Raw genomic sequence first — 16,372 nt, forward strand, 5'->3', positions numbered from 1 at the left:
CAACTTTTCACTTAATCCGCGACGGCGAACAGGTGTCCAAACCCACACCTGGTCTCCTGGATTATACTCTGCGTGGTGTCGTCGTAAGTTGTATCGTCGGCTCTCGGTGCGCTGTTGGTCCTAATACGCAGCCGTGCGAGTCGTCGGGCTTCCTCTGCACTCAGCAGGTAGGCGGCGACGTCGAGGTTGTCCTCGTTGGTTACGTGCGGTAGCATTGCGTCGAGCGTCGTCGTGGGCTCCCTACCGTACACTAGCTTGAACGGAGTCGCTCTGGTCGTCTCCTGGACTGCCGTGTTATACGCGAAGATCACGTACGGCAAGATGGCGTCCCAGGCCTTGTGTTCAGCGTCGACGTACATAGCGATCATGTCAGCGATCGTTTTGTTCAGGCGCTCCGTAAGGCCATTGGTCTGGGGATGGTACGCAGTTGTTCGTCGATGGCTTGTGTGACTGTATTCCAGGATGGCTTGCGTCAACTCTGCCGTAAACGCCGTTCCCCTGCCCGTGATGAGCACTTCTGGGGCGCCGTGTCGCAAGATAATTTGTTCGACAAAAAATTTGGCGACTTCTGCCGCGGTACCATTTGGTAGTGCTCTTGCTTCGGCGTAACGGGTAAGGTAGTCAGTGGCCACGATGATCCACTTGTTACCCATAGACGAAGATGGAAAGGGGCCGAGGAGATCCATCCCAATTTCTTGAAAGGGCAGGATTGGGGGCGGAATCGGGTTTAGTAGTCCTGCTGGTTTGATCGGCGGCGTCTTGCGTCGTTGGCACTCACGACATGTCTTCACGTAGTGGGCAACTTCGGCAGGCAGTCGCGACCAGTAATACTTATGGATTCGACGCAACGTGCGCGCCAATCCGAGGTGGCCTGCTGTGGGGTCATCGTGCAACGCCTGCAGAATTTCTTGCCGAAGGGTTTTAGGCACTACGAGAAGCTGCGCGGTCTTGTTGGGTGCGAAGTTCTTCTTCACGAGGAGGCCATTGTTTAACGTGAAGGATGATAAATGTCGCCTGAACACACCAGGAGGGGAAGCGGTCTTTCCTTCCAAGTAATCGGCCAGCGCTTTCAGCTCAGGGTCTGATCGCTGTTGTTCTACGAAACTGCTGGCGCTTACCGGTCCCAAAAAGGCGTCATCGTCATCGTCCTTCGGGGTAGAATCGACGGGTGCGCGGGATAAGCAGTCTGCGTCGGAATGCTTCCGGCCCGACTTATAGACTACAGTCATGTCAAATTCTTGAAGTCGCAGGCTCCATCTGGCAAGGCGGCCGGAAGGATCTTTCAAATTAGCCAGCCAGCAGAGCGCGTGATGGTCGCTTACCACCTTGAATGGTCGGCCGTATAGGTATGGACGAAACTTGGAAGTAGCCTAGATGATCGCAAGGCACTTCTTCTCGGTCGTCGAGTAATTGACTTCGGCTTTTGTGAGAGACCTGCTAGCGTAGGCGATTACTTTTTCCTGTCTGGCAGTCTTCTGGACGAGAATGGCTCCTAGGCCTACACTGCTCGCGTCGGTGTGAATTTCGGTCTCGGCATTTTCATCAAAGTGGCCAAGTACAGGAGGGCATTGCAGGCGGCGCTTAAGTTCGTCGAAGGCTTCTCCTTGCGGCGCTTCCCATTTAAAAGGTACGTCAGCCTTTGTATGCTGCGTCAACGGTTCGGCGATCCGCGAAAAGTTTCTGACAAATCGTCGATAATAAGCGCACAGCCCAAGGAACCGGCGCACAGCTTTCTTGTCGGCAGGCGGTGGGAATTGTCCGATTGCAGCTGTTTTCGCCGGGTCTGGGCGAATACCGTTCTTGCTAACGATGTGACCTAGGAATCGGAGTTCTTCGTAGGCGAAGTGACACTTCTCTGCTTTTAGCGTTAGCCCCGATGACTTGATGGCTTCCAGCACTGCAGCACTGTCTGTAGTCGTTTTAGGTGGTCTTCAAAGTTTGACGAGAAGACAACAACGTCGTCCAAATATATCAAACAAATTTGCCACTTCAAGCCTGCCAGGACTGTGTCCATTACTCGTTGAAACGTGGCTGGTGCGGAGCAGAGGCCAAATGGCATCACCTTAAATTCATAAAGGCCGTCCGGTGTGATGGATGCGGTCTTCTCGCGATCTCTTTCGTCGACCTCAATTTGCCAATATCCGCTCTTCAGGTCCATCTATGAGAAGTACCTTGCATTGCAGAGCCGGTCGAGAGTGTCGTCGATGCGGGGAAGCGGGTAGACATCCTTCTTCGTTATGCTATTCAAGCGGCGGTAATCAGCGCAGAAGCGAAGTGTGCTGTCTTTCTTCTTGACCAAAACGACTGGTGCCGCCCAGGGGCTGTTTGATGGCTGGATTACGTCATCACGCAGCATTTCCTCAACTTGATCGCGAATGGCCTGGCGTTCTCGCGGCGATACACGATAAGGACTTTGGCGCAGAGGTCGGGCGTGTTCGTCCGTTATTATGCGATGCTTGGCCAGTGGTGTTTGTCGTACCTTCGATGACGATGAGAAGCACTCCCCGTAGCTTCGAAGCAGACTGAGAATCTGCTTTTTCTTGTTGTGGGTCAATGCCGGGTTGATGTCAAATGTGGGCTGACGGAATAGGTCTGGTGAGTCTTCCAGCGTTTGGTTGTGGAGGGCGAATACGTCTTTGAGGCCCGCTCATTTGTCCAGAAAAGCGATCCTCGTGCATTTGTTGAGATGCCGGTATTCTTCGGTGAAGTTTGTTACCAGAACCTGAGCTTGACCTCTCCGGAATTTCGTGATGACTCTTGCGATGCCGACACCTCGTTCTAAGAGCAATTGGATATTTCCTTCGACGATGCCTTCAGCGGTTTCGATGTTGGCGCTACCTACGCAGACTGCGATACTTGATCGGGGCGGGACGTTCAATTCTTCGTCGAGGACGTTTAGAGGGATGTGTTGCATCGACGTCGTCGTAGCAGGAATGGCTTTGTCTGCAGAGAGCTTGATGAGCTTGGATCGCAGGTTAATGATAGCCCTATATTCATTTAGGAAGTCCATGCCTAAAATCACGTCGCGGGAGCACTGCTACAAGACCACAAAGCTGGTGGGGTAAGTACGCCCATTTACGGTTATTCTTGCAGTGCATCGTCCAGATGGAGTAATCAGGTTGCCACCTGCTGTGCGAATCAGCGGGCCATCCCAAGCGGTGGTAACTTTTCTTAGCTGAGAGGCTAACGGTCCACTAATGACTGAATAGTCAGCTCCGGTGTCTACTAGGGCAGTGACTGTGACCGTCGACTTCAACTTCAAGGTCACTTGTTCGCGTCCTCGCATTGCACGTGGGCCTTAGTGTCCGATCTCGGCTCCGTCGTTTCTTCAGGTCATGGCCGGGGCATACCGTTGTTACTTCGCTGGGCGGCGGTGTCTGCTTGCACTTTGGTCGTGTTGTCGTCGATGACGTCGTGTGGAGCGGCGGTGAAACGGCTGCGTCGTCGTTAGTGGTCGTCGGCGGCGGAGGATCTTCGTCTTTTCGCCGTTGAGCAACCTCACCTCCAAAGTTTGCTGCCTTTAGTTTCCCCTACGGGGGCTTGGGGACCTTCCGCGCACACTATCATCATAGTTACGTCCTGGCGACGCAAAGAGGGCCCTGTACGGCGATGGAGGCCTGAATCGACGGCTTGGTGGCGCAATCTCACCACTACGCAGATAGTTGTCGATTTCTTGCGGTCGTTCACCTGGGCGTGGTCGTGGAGCGTCGACTGCAAATCAACGGAGACCGATTGGTCGGTACGGGCAGTGCCGCAGGATGTGGCCGGCCTCACCGCAGTGGAAGCATAATGGCCGGTTGTTTGCAGTCCTCCAGGCGTCGCACTTCCTGGGGCTTGGGGGTCGTTGGTAGGCTTGGCGGGCGGGGGCCAAGGGGCGGCTTTCAGGAACAGCACGGTAGCGGCGAGGGCTCGGTAAGTCATCACGTCGGGGCGGAGGGCGACGTAATGCACCAGCGTAGTTCATTGCTGTTGCCTCTTGAGCTGGAACAGTCGCAGCCGTCGCTTGAGGAACGCCCAGCGCCTGCTGAACTTCTTCACGGACGACGTCGGCGAGCGTCGCCACCTGGGGTTGTTGCGATGATGGCAGCATTCGGCGGAGCTCCTCTCGCACGATCTCCCGGATTATGTCCCGAAGGTTCTCTCTGCTTGCAGATGCGCTGGGGTAATGGCATGAGTAGTCTGGTTGAAGTGGTCGCTCGAAGTGGCGCATCCGGGTGTCCAACGTCTTCTCGATGGTCGATGCTTCACTTTCAAATTCTTCCACAGTTTTCGGCGGGTTCCGGACAAGCCCCGCAAAAAGCGACTCTTTAACTCCTCGCATTAGGAATTTCACTCTCTCACCTTCGGTCATGCTAGGGTCGGCGCGGCGAAACAGGCGTTTCATCTCCTCTACGTAGACCAGGACGGGCTCGTTTGGTAGTTGAATTCTTGATTGGAGGAGGGCCTGAGCTCTTTCTTTTCGGACAGAACTTGTAAAGGCCGTCAAGAACTGTGCTTTGAATGTCTCCCAATCCTTGAAAGAAGTCTCGTGATTTTCAAACCAAATTCGGGCATGTCCTTGAAGAACAAAGTAGACCTGCCTGAGTTTCGCAGCGTCGTTCCAGCCGTTGAAATCTGCCCCACGGTCGAAAAGGTCCATCCAATCTCCCGCATCTTCATCTGGTAGTCCATTGAAGCAGGGGGGCTCACGGGGTTGGACGAAAACAACCGGTGCTGTAGGCTGGGCCATTGTCAGCGTCGATGCCTTCCGAGATCGAGTGGGGTCAGGCAGCAGACCGTGTTCGGGTTGTAGGCCTTGAAGTCGGCGGCTGGCTCGGCGACCTGTAGGCTGGTCGTCCAGGGCGTCAGGAACACGGCTTGGGTCTTCGCTTGAAGGATCAACGGCAGCACCTCCACCAGATGTCACGTAGTGGTGACGAGGTCAACGACACAAATGAAGGGGGTCGATAATTGCACTAAAGAAACTCTTTATTTGGGCTGACTTGCGCCCGCAAAAGAACTAAGCAACTCGGCGGCGGCGATAGAAACAAACGTGCTCGTCGATCGTCGAGCAAGGAATGCCCGTCACACTCGGCAACGCTCAATTTAAAGGCTGCACAGAACAATCTAGATAACGTCGCAAGCAGCTACCAGCACGGGCTGGAACATTGTGGAAAGACACCTGAGTGGCCGGAACCTTCGAGACAGATCTCGGTGCATCTTGTGCTACAACAAAACTGATAAAGGTGTGACTCGCGGCATCGAGCATTAACAAACAAAGATTAGGGAACTGATACGCGGTCCAGAATCAGAGTGATAAGCCTGTATGCCGGCGGCTGTTGAAAAACAACAAATACTGTTTTGAAGGTTTCGCGGCAATATATATATATATATATATATATATATATATATATATATATATATATATATATATATATATATAAGCAGATAAATGAAGGGGAAATGAGGGTACTCGTTATAATACATGAAGGAAAGAAGCCGACAGTCGGTGAGGCCAAGGAAAGCATTGGGTATTGTACTTTGTCTTTTTTTTTAATTTTTACTTCATAATCACGTAAATTAGTAATGTAATGTAATTAGTAAAGTAATGTAATGTCCACCGCTGTAGTTGAGGGCGGCTCTGGTGAACACTCTCAAGGTTCGTATACAGACAACATCCATACCCAAGAAAGTAGCAGGGGGGACAGCGGCCGATGTAGCTCAGTTGGAAGAGCACCGGACGCGTTATTCGGAGGTCGTGGGTTCGGTTCCCACCATCGGCACGTTGTTTTTCTTTCTACTTTGTGTTTATTTATCTTTCCCCTAAACACATTACATTACTAATTTACGTGATTATAAAGTAAAAATTAAAAAAAAAAGACAAAGTACAATACCCAATGCTTTCCTTGGCCTCGCCGACTGTCGGCTTCTTTCCTTCATATATATATATATATATATATATATATATATATATATATATATATATATATATATATATATATATATATATATATATAGATAGATATATATGGGCGTGGAAGCACCGTGACAGCAATGGCCTCATGCTGGTCTTTGTTCTTTGTGCAGTTTCTCGGCGCCGCCCTCAGTACCTACCAGTCCTGCTTTCCTCGTCCACTTGTCGAAATACTGTCTTGGACTGGTCTTTAGATCCTTTCTACGGCATCTCTGATGCAGCGGCACTTCCTTCACTGAGAGCCAAAAACATCATCGGCTTGAAAGATGGGGCAGCACAAAGGAACTTCGCTGCAATCAAGGCATCCGGAGCGTCATCGTCAATACCGAGGGTGCCACTGACGTCAGCTATAAAGCCAAATATCTCGAGCGCTTTCTTCAGTGGGCGTGGAAGCACCGTGACAGCAATGGCCTCACGCTGGTCTTTGTGCAGGTTAGTCAACCTTCATATGAATGTTTTAAATCCGATGACCGGTGTATAGTTGTGCTTCCACGCCCCGAAGCACTAATATATATATATATATATATATATATATATATATATATATATATATCTTCTCTAACACCGAAAGTACCAGGTTATCTCTCTCTCTCTCAAATGCAAGCGTATAGTTTTATCGAGGTAATTTTTCCTGCCCGGAGAAAATAAACAGCGATAATAATTAGTTTAAATTAGTAGAACCGCAACACGAAACTGAATTTTAAAGCTTTTAATACTTCGAACCTTTGCTGCGGCGACAGAAAAGTACAGCGAGCGCTGCGGACTACTCTACCCACGCTGCATTCGGCAACCTGCAAGGCACGCGTTATACCCCGCGAGAATAAACAGCATGAAGTTGAGAAGAGCGAGTTAGTGGGCGTTGGTTATGCATGGTGATGGAACAGCTTAAGGGACGTACACAAGCAGCAAAACCATGAAAGACACACATGAGCGCCCGTGTGTGTCGTTCACTGTTTCGCTACTTATGTACTGTCCCTTCCACTGTTCCATTGCCCTTAAACAGCAGTTTAGCTTTGGACTAATCACCCGCGCTGATGGAGTGCATGCGGCATTCGGGTTGCGGTGGGCGGGGAAGCGATCTCTGCAGGCAACCAAGCGGGAGACTCACCTGCGTTCAAAGCGGGAAACATATTGCAGACGTTAAAACATTTGCAAATCATCTGCTAACTATCGCTCTTATGTTTTGACCCCCACGACATGAAGAATAAAACTATATACTGTAGGCCACACTCAGTAGTGAAAGCTTGGTATGCATATGAGAAACAGTTAAGGCACACCTAACGTTACGTGTTGAGAATGGGATGGCATTAAAGTTCTCAACCTACTCGGCTTGCTTCTCTTTATTTGTCGCTGCTGGCCACCGCATTTCCTGGTAATCTGCAGCTGCAAATGCTTCAGCGATATGCTTCCGTGGCCGCTATCGCCGCTATTTCCTAGTTCTACGACCCACTCTGCATTGGTTCTGCTTGCATTCCAAAGCGATATGTTCAGCTCCGTAGACACGCCCGCACACAACCAAGCTCGGCTGTTAACTTCCGCCGAGCACGCTACCGTGTCCCATGACCATGTTCTGATGACCTCACATACATTTCCGACCAGTCAGCCAATTTTATGACGGACGCTGTTGTTGGGCTCCGCACATCTTCTTTCATAAGGCTGAAGGCAGCACGAAACTTCTAGACCAAACCGCGCGAAACCTATAGTTCAAATAAAGCGACGAAGCATGCAATCCATATATGAAATAGAGAAATAAAAAACGCTATGAGACATGTAAGATATACAAATGTGAGGCAAGTGAGTGAAGCGCAAGTGCACGTCCCTAATCGCTTCAAAACTCCAGTTATAGCCTCGTATAATGAATAATACACAGGTACAATTGAATGCTTAGTGTAGGAAAGTGAATGCACTACGCGAAAGCAGCAGAAAAAAAGAAATGGTTTTCATGGGTGAATAATTATATCTTGTCCCATGTCCTGCTGCCTTTATTGTTATGATAATTTTTAAAGGATGAACAATACGACCATTATTCTGAGGACAGTGAGGCCTGAATGAAGGGTTGTAAATTACGTATACGATTGGAGACAAAATTATTTTCATTTACATCCGCATGAGACATGTTACAGAAAAATAGGCGTCGTACTATTCAAGGTTGGTGGAGAGGTCCCCAGTAGCAACTACATCTTCATGGGAGACTTCGTCGACCAGGGCTTTCACAGTGTAGAGACATTTCGTTTGCTGCTCGCCATCAATTTACGGTGCCCAGAACGCATCACACTGATCAGGGGAAACCACTAGAGCCGACATGTTTCGATGCGGTGCGGCTTTTGTGATGAGTGCTTGCGAAAGTACAATTCCCTTGTTGTGTGGCATTTCTACACAGAGACCTTCGAATTCCTGCAATTGTCTGCTGTCACTGAAGGCAAGATTTTCTGCGTTCATGGAGGTCTGTCACCATCTATCCAAACTCTGGATATCTGATCCATCGACCGCAAGCAGGAGGTGGCCCGGTAGGGGGACCAAGTGTGACCTTCTTTGGTCAGACTCTGGAGGCCAACAAGGCTGGAAGACGAGTCCTCGAGTGACTTGCTACCTCTTGGGAAGCGACGCGGTCACTCTATTCAACGCGACCAATCACATCGATATGATCTGCCGCGAACCCCAACTAGTAAAGGAAGGAGTTCCCAGTGACCACTACAGTAATCTGATTTCCTATCTGATGTAGTCTGGACGCCACGGTGTTATTAAGAAACGCAGATTTTTTTCCTGCACACTGCCGCCTTTTCTTGATCACATAATTTTGATGCTAACACCTGAAAGTGCCATATAGCGTAAGATGAGAATTAAGGGTTGCCTTTTTAGGGGAAGTGGGTGGGCCTTTATTGCAGAAGGTACCTGCACTACAGTTTGTGCTCAACATATGCTTGAAAGCTATATCATTTGGATAGCGCTAGTAACCATTAGTTTAGAAGATATTGCTTCTTTCATATTCATCTTCCCCGTCCTCAATTATTGAAAGTTTTCTCGTAGTTTTATTTTTTTCAGCTGCTGCTGCTGCTTCTTGCTGCTGCTTGCTGCTACTACTCGCCTGCAAGCCTGATGCCTGCCTGCCTGCATAGAGGCTTTCTCTTGCTTTTTTGCAGATATTCTTATATTATTAAAGCTGCTGGACGGCTGACATCTATCATTACTTGCAGCATTCAGATCAAAAGGATACAACTGATCTTAAAAAAAAAGAAAAATTGATATTTTCTCTGCCAATGAGGGCGAATATTGAAATCAAGCAGAGTACTGACTATGGTAATATTGGGGAACCGCAACAACCGAAAATAAGAGTTGGAATAAATTCAATCATGAACGTACCCTTTTATTTAATATCTTTTTCACACTAGCCTTGCTGTGGGCACCCCTAAGAGGTGTTGGAAAGCTGGTGTGGCACGTTGACACCACCACCCCAAGTGAAGCATGTGTACGTGCCCTCGATGCTGGCAACAATAGATAATGTTTCGATTATGTTTAAAAACCATACGAAACCAAACTGCTCGCAAATGCGCTGTTTAGCCTTTTTAGACGAAGGATATGACGCTGTATTGAGCTTGAAATGGAATTTTTTCTCACCTGTGCAGAGTTGCAAAAGTATTCAAAATATCGAACTTCTCAGTGCAAAAGTAAAAATAAATTGCTTCATAAGTCTCCTAGATTTTAAAACTAAACATATTTTGAGTCACCGCTCAAACAAACATCTATACTTCAGGCCGTAGCTGGAAATTCCGCGTGATCTTCAAAACGCCAGTGGACGATGATGGTCCGATTTTGACTTCATGTCAGTGATGCCATAAATACTGGCCCTGAGTGCAATAAATTTCTATGGCGTAATATGGAAACATTTCATAAAGATAGCACGAATGTAAAAATCTAAGTTGAAAATAAAATACGCATGGCCGAGATTGTTAATATTGTTTTTCTAGCACGGCCAACAATCTGCTTGAGGCAGAAGACAAAGAGGTTCGAGAATTCTTTTGCACCCTCATCCAAATTTACAAACATCCACATTTTTGCTTCGTATTTTTTTTTCGTTTCAATAAATTTTGTGATCTTAAATCTTATGTTTTCGTTTAGGCGACAATTACTTTATGCACTAATTCAGTATGAGTAGGTCATTTGGCAGTCCACCTGAACAATGGCCAAACCCCCTTCGTGGGTATACGCCATATACCAAGGCACGAGGCCAGGATTCCCGATCATGGCTCTTTAGTTCTCGAAACGAACACCACGTGGTTGACCACCTTGAAGCCCTCCTCGCTATCTTATTTCTCTCCTCTCGGGGCGGATCTTCATCCTCCCACATGGCCGAGACTCAGGGCGACGGGGGGCGCGGGTTAGAATAGGGAAGTTTTTTGCTTGCGTTGGCTACCCTTCAGCAGTGCGAGCGCTGGCCCGTGGGGCAACCGGTGCAATGCCAGCACGGCATGTTCGGGTGTCATCTCCCCTTCCCATCTGAGAACGGTAACCCATGCGGAGGAGAAGGGGGGCGAGGGGGTGAGGAGTCTCTGCTCCGACGTTGCACACTCTTCTCTGTGGCTTATCAGCAAGCGAGTTTTTTTTTTTTTTTGCGATAAATTTCTTGTGCACAGCGGCCGCAACGACGGCGCTGGGCAGTCTGACTTGTTCTCTTTTGACTTCGACCATTGCAATGCATCCAAACCAGCTGGCCCAGACAGCCATTTTCGCCATCTATGTATCGCATCGCAGTCTTTCTACAGCACAAGCGCTAAGCTGACTTGCAAATTAAAAGAACAAAAAGACGCAGAGGTTACAGATTGGATCCCATGTGTTTAAACTACCGTAAATATTAGTAACGCGCATTTTATCTGCAATGTCTGTATTTAGGTTGAACCTTCTTCGAGTATTATGGATCTGATGGTTCGGTTACAGAAATATTATTAGAAAATATCACGCATTGCCCACATATGAGTTTGCGTACAAGTGTTATGTTTGGTAATAAAAAGACGTTTATTACAATGCATAACAATATTCAATGTGGAAAACTGTCTAGTCATTTCTTTCATGGTCCTTTTCTTGTGTTAAACCATCTGTTTGAGCGATCTCAAAATGGGGGATTTGGATTTCTGCTAAGCAGATTTAGACGTTTTCATTGTGGTGTTCTCAAAGGATGCGTCTCATCACTTATCTCATTCAACAATTATGTTTATTACCTTCTAAGTGATAAGATCATAAGAGATTCATGAATATGTAGATTGCAGTCTGCTCATCTTACCTAATACGGATTATTTTTTTCTGCGTGCCTATCGAGAGGTACAAAAGGTTGCTACTAAGTATTAGTTTAAATCTATCTTCGTCGCCATTATTTGATTGGAAGCGCAGCTTGTATGCTTTAGAAGTTCACACAAACTGGTCGCGAATAGTGCACCTGTTTTTTGTTTGTTTGTTGTCATTTTTTTTTTCGCACCGCCAAAAGCACCTCACCACCAGGTTACCCCATTATCTGTCGGAATACATACGGACGGCGAACTATCGTGGAATACACACATGCTTACCTGAACAATAAACTTAAATCGTCGAATGCTTGTTGTATGCTCCCAAATCGCGTACCTGGCGTTTACCACTCAACGTTTAATTGCTCAGTCTTTAGAATATACTAGAATGCTAGAATAGAATATCCTGTCACACGCCCTTTCTTTAAATGTTCTGCTGTGTGGAAAAGCAGGGTCAACCATACTTTAAAATAATTGCTAAATGTTTTATTAATTCTCCGCCCAATAATCCACAAAGTGTGTTAGGCAAATTCCTTGCTCCGCCCCAATACCATTCTCCAACGAAGGCCGACCAGACATAGTTGACAATTCCAGCTTAAAAGAATTTATTTCCGTAATTTCGAACATCTATTTTCACTCAGAGCGCGGTTTCTCATCTCTGTATCAAAGTTCAGTCTCTTCTTGCGTGGATGAGCTCCACTCGAAGACGTCCTCTTCTCCAAGGTTTTCCTCCCAAGGCATTTGGCTGATCCCTCTTCCTCTGTCTCTTTCTTTGCCCAAATTTCCGAAGGCAAGAATCGCGGCGGGTTCTTGGAACCTGGCGGCCGTTGCAGGATTCCGTAGTCGCCCCGAAGCGGGGGCCGCAATAAGGTGCGCCCCCCCCCCCCTTCCCCCTCTTCTCTGCCCCCACGGGGCCGCGTGCTCTCTCGAGCCAGCATCTCACCTTGCGGCTTTCCATGCGGCGGTCCTCTGGACCACTCCGTTGCTCCGCTTCCGTTGCTCTGAGGATGTATTTCATCCGTTGTCACTTGCCGGGACGCAAGGCACACGCACAAGTAAGTCTACCATTAGTTTTGCCAGTACTCCGGAAAAAAACCGCGAGCACGACAGTGTTCCTCTCGTCATGTTTTCCTTCTTTAATTCACATCATGTTCAAACAATTAATGTGATACGTCGCCTCCTAAATGAGGTTATAACTTGGTAAAATTAGTTAATTATAAAAAAAAAAATCCCGATACGCTGTCTCAGGAGTGCGAACCCATTTTAGTGAAATCAAGAAGTCCTACTATGGTGAAGGTGAAAACCAGTGAAAAGAGGACGCGTTAACAAGGAAGGAGTGCACAAGGACGACGCTGGAACACAACTGAATCAGTTGTGTTCCAGCGTCGTCCTTGTGCACTCCTTCCTTGTTAACGCGTCCTCTTTTCGCTGGTTTTCACCTTCATCTATGCATCAACTGGCCCAACAAGCTACGCTTCTTGAGTCCTACTATGCATGTCATATAGATTTATTGAGCCACCCGGCGATGAATTTAGCATAAGCACTCCAAGTCATATATACGTATATGGTGACACTGGTAAGCTTGAAAAATTGCGATTTCATGCTGTACACGATCGACACGAACAAAAAGCTACGTTTAGCAGTAATAGGCTTTTGTTGCACCGAAGCTAGAATACCATTTGAGGCTTTGGCGTATCCCCAAAATGAATATCATTATAAATAATAATAGTAACAAAATAATATTATTTTATCATTTTTTTTTAAATGGCGTGGAGATGCAACATAGCGGGCGAAAGAATGAGACAGAAAAGATTCGGGTATAAGTGCGTGGCAAGAACAATGAGCGGAACAGGACTCCCTATTTTGACCGCTCTGTTAGCATAGCGCGGCATCCGAGCTGTCTGATGCTGTGGAAGGCATCACTTGAGAGGTTTTAAAGACGATTGCAGGTCATTTGAAAGGGACATCAATGTTTTCAGCTACGTCTTATTTCCTACGTTTATAGAATGTATACGCGATGCGTGCGCAAAACGCCGACAACGCCGCCTGTCGCCAAAGCAGCAAAGCATAGGCGGGCTCTGTCGGGCGCTGTTCGCGTCAGCGTCTATGCGCGCGCGTCGTGGAACTTCGGCGACGCCTTAGCAGCGGAGCTAGAGGACGAAATTGGATGAGCTGCGTCACACCGGCGGCAGCTGCTAAAAGCTGAAATTTGCTTCTATTCCGGTTATCACTTCTTCCAAAATCTAGTCACATAACAGCCTTCCTCAGTAAAAATAATTTTGTTTAGATTCCTTCCTCAAATTAAGCGCGCATTATTTAGGATGAACAGAGCATGCTTTCCTTAAGGTGGCAAAAGAAATCCGCCGTGTCAGCGACTCGGCGCCGACAGACCGCGGCAGCGAGCGACCTGTTCCGCCCGCGCTGAGTGCGGTGGCGACGGGTTGGCTGGCAGCGATGGGTGCCAGTATTTTTTTTTTTTTTTTTACGACGCTATTTGACATATTTCTTATAGATGACTAGCAGCAAAACTATAGGAGCACAGTAGTATTTAATGCAGGTTGCACTTTTGTAGTTTAATTTGGGTGTATCTTCGCACAGTCTCTGGTGTCGACATAACACATTTCCTCGTTGATCGCATTCGGATGAGTACCTCAAACTCATTTGATAACTAATGTCGTTTTCATCGCATGTCATTATATTTTCTCATGTAGCAGCAAACAAATATTTTGAACGAGCGTCATTCGATACAAAAAGGCATTAAATTTGACTTGTGGCAGGGCTGAGTGATAACTATTTTTTCAATGTTTTCTGCTTGTCACTGCACCTTCCGTGAACACTTCTTGTTTAAACTTGGTCGCCTCCGCTAGCCGGGAAGATACAATACGCATTAAATTAGTGAAACGCTTAGCCAGAAAATCTTTAGCGTGCATGGACATCGCACAGCACACAGTTGCATTTTGCGTTTCGCCTTCACCTAAACGCGGGTGGCGCGGTCGACTTCGATCCCGATAACTCGATCCTCCTCAGTAGCCTGAGCCACTGCGGCGGGTTATTGAACAGATATTTGCCAATATGCGTTTTGAAACTTGCCATGCAATTACTTTGAAGACCAGAACCAGTGTTCCTGTTGTCTGGCAAGTTTACGAAAACATAACATGTCGCTGCACTTGCTATTTAGACTAAAGGCTCCAGAGCTTGTTATAAAGCGCCCTGTAATTCTGCAGTTGGGCACGAGGGTGACACAAATGAAATGAGGATGATACTACAATAATAAAATAGGACATAAAATTGAAATCTGATATGCTCTTGGCTAACCTGAGATGATGCAGGTTTTCAGATATTGCCTCTGCTGGTATCTCACTCCCCCACGAAATTATCTACCCGCTCTGCCTTTTTGACGACAGAATACGCGAAATCCATACCGTACAGGTAGTGGTAAAGCGCAAGCATGAAAAATCTGAACTCTTATTAGAGGAGCCCAATATGCGCTATTTTTCTGATGCTCAGAATGTTGGTTTGCAAGCTCGCTGGCTTTTCCTGCGGTCGCACCGGTACGAAACCGCTCGCAGTTTCGATGACGCTGCCTAGTTTACTGTAGCAATATGTTGCATGTAAACGAAGCAAGCATGTACCATTAGGCAAAGAAAGAACATTGGTTCATAGGTCAAGGAATTAGTGATTTAGCGTGGCGTTCTAATGAAAGTAGGATACTCAAAATGAGCTCCACTTCGTACGCAACCTTGTTGACGCTCGTCGGCAGCAGACACTTGATGCGTATGGAGGCGATGTAGTTCCAGATGGCCGTGATATCCAACACATATCCACTGTTATAAAGTGCGACCCCCTTGCACACACTGTCACCGCGGAAGTGCCCGTGAGACGCGCACAAACGGCAGATCGCACGCGTGCACCGCGGCCACGCTTGCAGCATGAGGCCCGCCTCTGGTTCCGATGGCCGCCGTCACGGCTTTCAGTGGCGCCCCTATAAGCGCTGCGCATGTCGTATAACTGCAAACTTTCCTACTTTCAGCTTCACTCTCAGCTCCCCAGTTGCCAACACCCTGTTTCACAAAACGACGGCCAGAGGGAGGAACAGAAGAAATGAGACAACAAAGGAGAGAAGGGCGTAGAAAGCGAGATAAGATCCGGGGCAGATCAGAGCGTGCGGGTGCGAACAATCTCACAGGCATTAAGCGGGAAGGGGAGAGTGGCGGCGAAAGTGAGGCCCCGCAAAATTAAAATGAGCGCACAAACAAAATACACGCGAGAAAAGTCTCCCTATTCTTTTTTTTCTCGCAACCCTCCCCCGCCCCTTCTTCTAGTCACATAGACCGAGCGGCTGCGATCCCACAAAACCATCAAGTGGTTGTTTGAGTGAAGCCCTAGTTAAGCAGAAGTGCTAGAAGAGGGCACGATGGTTTGGAGTGGGCGGCAAGAATCTGTTCGTTCCTGCAGTAGCTGTCGCAACACTCCTGAGGACTGAAGGGAGCGGCCCGAGAGCAGTAAGTACAGAGGATATTTTCAGAAAAGTAGTTCCAGTAAAGCGTTCTTTTCAATGCAAGCTTAATTGTGAGACTAGCTAGTCATGCACCCCAATGTACAAAGCTCCCCCCCCCCCCCCATCTCTTGTCCTTTCTTGATATCACTCCCTCAGTGCTTCCCCTCGCTTTCCTCTCCCTATCCCATTTTCTTCTCCGCTGGCCTCCACTCGGGTGGTTTAGATTTTAGATAGCAGTTGCCGCAGCCGAGAACACATTTTTTTCTTCCTTTTATATTATTTAATAAACCACTACCACCACCACCATGCACTCATCATTGACTCAGAGAAGTGAGAGCCTCCAAGAGAGCATCTGCATATTTGAGGTAGTTATCTATTTATTGCACATAAGGACGAATTCAAAAAGAAACTGAAAGATATTTCAAAGAAAGACAGAGATAAAGGGCAAAGGAAAACAATAGACACTGATTACGCTATTCACAACTACGTGCAAGTAAAAAAATGGCTAGGAATGCCACCCTCACACTGTGTTAACATTAGTGTTCCCCAAGGATGGGCGATAGCGATGAGTCACTGGGTCTGTCACCCGCGAGGACATGCATACAAGTAGCGCATTGGGAGCTTCGCTTAACGTGAATGCGCCAAATG

General features: G+C 47.6%; 1 pseudogene; it reads left to right on the forward strand.

Annotated features, from left to right (window-relative positions):
* Positions 1-6,359: 6,359 nt before the first annotated feature.
* On the forward strand, positions 6,360-8,675 carry LOC146182619 (serine/threonine-protein phosphatase 4 catalytic subunit pseudogene; annotated as a pseudogene).
* Positions 8,676-16,372: the final 7,697 nt, after the last annotated feature.

Source organism: Amblyomma maculatum, chromosome 7 (assembly GCF_055883805.1).
Source record: "Amblyomma maculatum isolate TAMU_Amacu chromosome 7, ASM5588380v1, whole genome shotgun sequence".
Lineage (NCBI taxonomy): Eukaryota > Metazoa > Arthropoda > Arachnida > Ixodida > Ixodidae > Amblyomma > Amblyomma maculatum.